The following is a 6000-nucleotide window of genomic DNA, read 5'->3' as shown; positions in this document are numbered from 1 at the left end:
TTGATGATCTGTTCGACCAGCTTAGAGGAGCGTCTGTATTTTCCAAGATTGACCTTTGATCTGGATACCATCAGTTAAGGGTCAAGGAGGCGGATATCCATAAGACGGTGTTCAGGACTCGGTATGGTCATTACGAGTTTCTGGTTATGCCATTTGGGTTTAACGCCTCCCGCAAAGATTTATGGATCTGATGAATCGTGTGTTCCAACCATTTTTGGATTAGTTCGTAGTCGTCTTTATTGACGATATTCTGGTATATTCTGAAACTGAAGCAAAGCATGATGAGCATCTCCGTGTAGTGCTGTAGTTGTTAAGGGAGAAGGAACTTTATGCGAAGTTCAGCAAGTGTGAATTTTGGTTGAGAGAGGTAACTTTCTTTGGACATGTGGTCTCTGCTAAGGGGATTAAGGTGGACCCTCGGAAAATTGAAGCAGTTTTGGAGTGGAAGCCGCCTAGGTCGGTGTCAGAAATACGAAGTTTCCTAAGATTGGCAGGATACTACAGAAGGTTTGTGGAAGGTTTTTCTGTGTTGGCTGCACCTCTGACAAAACTCATAAGGAAAGGGGTACCGTTTGTACGGACTGAGACCCAGCAGGAAGCTTTTGAAAAGTTGAAGAAAGTTCTGACTGAAGCACCTGTGTTAATCCAGCCAGAGTCTGGGAAGGATTTTACTATGTACAGCGACGCATCGCATGTAGGTTTGGGCTGCGTGTTAACGTAGGAGGGTAAGGTGGTTGCATATGCGTCACGACAGTTGAAGCCTCATGAGGGGAACTATCCTACTCATGATTTGGAGTTGGCGGCAGTGATATTTGCACTTAAGATTTGGAGACATTACTTGTACGAGGAAAGGTGTATTATATACATAGATCATAAGAGTCTTAAGTATTTGTTGACGCAGAAGGAGCTGAACCTTAGGCAAAGGAGATGGATTGAGTTGCTTAAGGATTATGACTATTCGATCGAGTATCACCCAGGCAAGGCTAATGTGGTAGTCAATGCTTTGAGTCGTAGAATCGTATCTGATCTGAGAGCAATGTTTGCTCGTTTGAGTCTGTATAATGATGGCAGTTTGTTGGCTGAATTGCAAGTAAGGTCAACCTGGGTGGAGCAGATAAAGGAAAAGCAGTTGGAAGATGAGTCTTTGGTCGTTCGTTTTCAACAAGTTAAGGAAGGGGAAACTTCTGAGTTCGGTTTAAATGGTGATGGAGTTCTGTGTTTCCGAGGAAGAATTTGTATTCCAAAGGACTCTGATTTATGGCAGGCAATATTGAAGGAAGCTCATGGGGGACTATGTGCCATGCATCCTGGAGGGAATAAGTTGTATCACGACTTGCGAGAATTGTACTGGTGGCCTGGGCTTAAACAAAAAGTAACGGAATTCGTGGGGAAATGCCTGACATGCCAGCAAGTGAAAGCTGAGCATCAATTACTTTCTGGACTGTTGCAGCCAGTGAAAATACCACTTTGGAAGTGGGAGAGGGTAACCATGGACTTTGTGAGTGGGTTGCCTTTGACACCATCGAAGAAAGACTCAATTTGGGTGATTGTGGATAGGTTGACCAAATCGGCCCATTTCATACCAGTACGTACTGATTTTTTGCTTCAAAAGTTAGCCAAGTTGTATGTGGCGGAGAGTGTACAAATTCACGGAGTCCCAGTTTTGATTATCTCTAACCGGGATCCCAGATTCACATATCGGTTTTGGTAAAGGTTGCATGAGGCGTTGGGGATGCGGTTGAACTTCAGTACGGCTTTTCATCCCCAAACTGATGGTCAGTCGAAAAGGGTCATTCAGATTCTGGAGGACATGTTAAGGGGATGCGTGATTGACTTTCAAGGTAGTTGGGAGGACTACTTGCCGTTGGCAGAATTTATGTACAATAAAAGTTATCAGGCGAGTATTCAAATGGCACTGTATGAAGCACTGTATGGACGAAGGTGTCGTACACCTAGTTGTTGGACGGAGTTAGGGGAGCGACAAGTTCTTAGACCGGAATTGGTGGCAGATACTGAGGCTAAGGTCAGAATAATTAGGGACCGTTTGAAAGAAGTATCTGATAGGAAAAAATCGTATGCAGATTTGAAGCATAAGGAGATTGAGTACTCAGTAGGGGATATGGTCTTCTTAAAGGTTTCTCCTTGGAAGAAGATATTAAGGTTTGGTAAGAAAGGCAAGTTGAGTCCGCGGTTTATTGGGCCTTATCGGGTTTTGAAGCGAGTAGGCCCAGTGGCTTATCAGTTGGAATTGCCTCCTGAACTAGACAGGATTCACGATGTTTTTCACGTCTCCATGTTAAGGCGTTATCGTTCTGACCTTGCTCATGTCGTGCTGGTTGCAGAAATTGAAGTGCAAACTGATTTGACATTCGAGGAAGAGCCAGTGTAAATATTGGATCGAGATGTTAAGGTTTTGAGAAGGAAATCTATCCCATTAGTGAAAGTGCTTTGGAATAATCATGGCAGAGAGGAAGCTACGTGGGAGCCAGAAGAGGCGATGCTACAGCAATACCCTCATCTATTTGAATCAGGTAAAATTTCGAGGACGAAATTTCTTTAAGGAGGGTAGAGTTGTAACGCCCCAATTTTTGAGACTTCTGTGAATTTTGGTGAATTTTAGAATTTCTGTGTTTTGACTGTTTGGCATAGGTTTAATTATGTTAGTGGGCCTCTAGAAGGCCCAAGTTTAAGATTAAGTCTAGGGTTTAATTAATTTTGATCCATAAGGGAAAAAGGGGGTTCTAGTTAACAGGGGTCTTAAATATTATTTGGGTAAAATAAGACATAAGGAAGTAAGTGGCAAAGTGGCATGTGGCCCCACTGGGAAGGCTATAAAAGTGGCGCGTAGAATTGTAGGAAGAGCCCAAGTTCGAGCCACAGGACAAGCAAATAAGGTGTTTGATTTTTGTACACAAAAAGGGGAGGTGATGGAACTCAAGGGGGAACTCTGTTAGGGAGAGTTTAAGATGATAAGGGGATTGAGTAAGGATAAAGATAAGGGTGGAAATCTAGGAGCTGATCAAGGAGCAAGAGGTGGCCGGCCAAGGGACTTTAGCATGGGAAATTCGGCTAGGGTAATGCTTGTGTTAATTCGGCACAATGGGGTAAGTGAGCCGTTTTCTGATCACTCTTCCTCTCCTTTTATTTTTCTTTTTCTCTCCATTTGTATTCCTTTCTTCTTTTTTTCCCCATAGTCGAATCCTTCAGCCACCCTACTCTATACCACCTTCCTTCTATTATTTTTAAGACTGTAGCCGATTGCCTCAAATCCCGAAATCCCGAAAACTTGATTCCTCTTATACTGATTTCCCTAGCCAATTCTTTTACTTTTTTTTTCTCATCATCTTTGGTCGATTCTCTCATCCTCTAAACCCCAAGTTTCTATCGACAATACCACAGTAAAACCCTCATATTTTAGCTTTCTCTACACTATTGCAAAAAAAAAAAAGCCGAAAATCCCACACTATCCTAGGGACATAGCCGAATACTGAGATCACTGAAGGCTCGACTTTTGTTATCGTTTGAGGGCTTAAAGCTGCAACAGAATCAAGTAGGAACTAAAGGGGGGACGCTGACTAAAAGAATCGGTGGTAAGTCTTCCTAACTTAGTCTATCTTTCGTATTTTAAGAAAAGCCAGAATCCCTAAAAGTTAGGGAGGTTGTTGTTTTTGGACTTGTAGCCCTAAGGGGTTGTGGTAACAGTATTAATTTGGTAATAGTGTGATTAAGAGGCTGTTGATCAAGGGCTTGGACAAGTGGAGCGAACGGATCTGGATCGAGACCTGCTTTCGGCAAAGGTAGGAACGCTAAGGCCTAAGGAGTTGTTGGCCGAATATGGTAAGGAGTTAATATGTAGTTCGTTTCAGTGTTAGATTGATGTGGTAGTAATATACTTGTAGGCAGTTCGTGCCTGGATCTCGTCAGTGAATCTTCACAAATCAGGTGTGTAACTGACACCCTCTCATAGACTAGATCGGCAAAAGCCGAAAAGCCGAAATGCCAAAATGTCGAAAAGCCAGTATTTTGGGGGCTTGCGAGTGTGCGAATGCTTGTAAGAAAGACTGCTTAACGTATTTGGTAAATTCAAGTGTTAAGACTGTAGAATGCGATATTTTGTGCATTATGACATTTTGGGCTTAATGGGCCTAAACTGGGCTAATGGGCCTACAGGCCCACTTTGGTTAAAAGACGAGGTAAGTGTTTCCGAATACTTGGTGAACGCTAAAACGAGCATGAAATCCTAGCCATAGGTAATAATTACTGAAATACCCTTATGCATGTAAAATTACCATTATACCCCTAGATGTAAATTGACCATTATACCTTTAGGGTTATTTTTGACTAAAAAGCATGATGACCTGATTCTGTATGATGTATGCCATGATTGTGTATTTGTTGCATGGGGACATGGGTTATATTATGGAGGAAGCGTCCTGGTGGCTATGCCACAAATTATTCGATCTGGTGGCTCGCCACATATATTCTGATCGTGGCTCGCCACGATTATTCAGATCTGTGACTCACACATTATCTATTCTGGCAACCATGCTGCACATTTCTGAGGCGTGTAGTGGTTGGGTGGTTCGAGTAGTCTCCCCACATGGTGAAAGGTTGGTAAGGGGGTGTATGTGTTTGGTTATGGGTTGGGTTCTGTATATACATGAAATATCTGATCTGATCTGTTATGGGCCTACGGGCTTAATTCTGTATTCTGTTCTGGGCTAAAGCCAATTTATTCTGTTTTGTGGTTTGAGTCGATATGGGCTATGGTTGGGTTCATTTTACACACTGAGTTTCCCCAAACTCATCCCCTATTTTCATCCATGCAGGTAATCCCCAACCATAATGGGCTTGGAGCTGTGAGGGATTCGGAGTGGCCACGCGAGTCTGCAAATTTGATTTCTTTTCGATGAACTGGACGTCCTTTTATTTTCATTTATGGTTTTGGGTTTTTCAAATGTAATAAGGCCGCTCAATTATTTTTTGGTTTTGATTTATATTTTATTATGATGAACTTAATTTACATTAACTATCAAAATGGGCTAGATATAGGGTTCGTTTTCAAAAACATAAATTGATTTCAAAGTAACACGATCTCAAACAAAGCTTCTACTATGATAACGTTTTCCAAAATTAAATATGTTTTATTTTAAAATGAACATAATTACAATGATAACCTAAAGAAATACACAATGTTAGAGTGTGGCAATGGCAGTGTGCATGTCTAGGATTGGATCCGAAAGAGCTTGGTACTTAAGCAGTCCGATGGACTCACCTCCTCTTTTCCGGTTTCCTACCTGGTGCACAGCTTCCATTCACTATAGCCCTTAATGAATTAATCCTTGAACATTAAGTACGATTTTTCTGGACTGGGAATGGAAAAATGTTTTAACACTTTGATGTGGCACGTCGGATCCGGTCATAACGTCTAGGCCGGGTTTGGGGTGTTACACTAATAGCCCTTGGGTACTTTCCTTTTGGCGATCTTTCTATATCAATTTATTTCATGATGAACTCCTTCCTTATCATAATCCTATACAACTTTATCACTTCCTATTCGTTGACATAACTAACATGTTCCTGTGCCACCTTGCTGACTAAATCTTGATTAGTTTAAATAGTGATCGGATTACTTCTTCATAATCCGTTTTAGTCACTTTACCTTACCTTTAAGTGTAGCATGCCCATTTTCCATGCAAGTTTACATGACTACTATTCCCATAGTCCTTTCTCATTTCCATTACATTCCCATTTATTGGTGAATTCTTTCAACCTGCTATTCGACTATTGCAAGTCCATACTTCCATTTTCCTTCTAATCCTTTTTCCTTGTTTACGGGTTTCTCCATGATTTCTGTTATGATTTTCCACCTATGCTTACTATCTCAGAAGACTCTCTCTCTATTGCCATAGTCGAGCTATGAACTTACACTATTGACGGGCTCCATTGGTTTCCATTGTAACACCCCAAACCTGACCACGTAGGTTCAACCCAAATTTG

The sequence above is a fragment of the Gossypium arboreum genome, chromosome 9 (genome assembly GCF_025698485.1).
Source record: "Gossypium arboreum isolate Shixiya-1 chromosome 9, ASM2569848v2, whole genome shotgun sequence".
Taxonomy (NCBI): domain Eukaryota; kingdom Viridiplantae; phylum Streptophyta; class Magnoliopsida; order Malvales; family Malvaceae; genus Gossypium; species Gossypium arboreum.
This window is presented reverse-complemented; position numbering follows the sequence as displayed.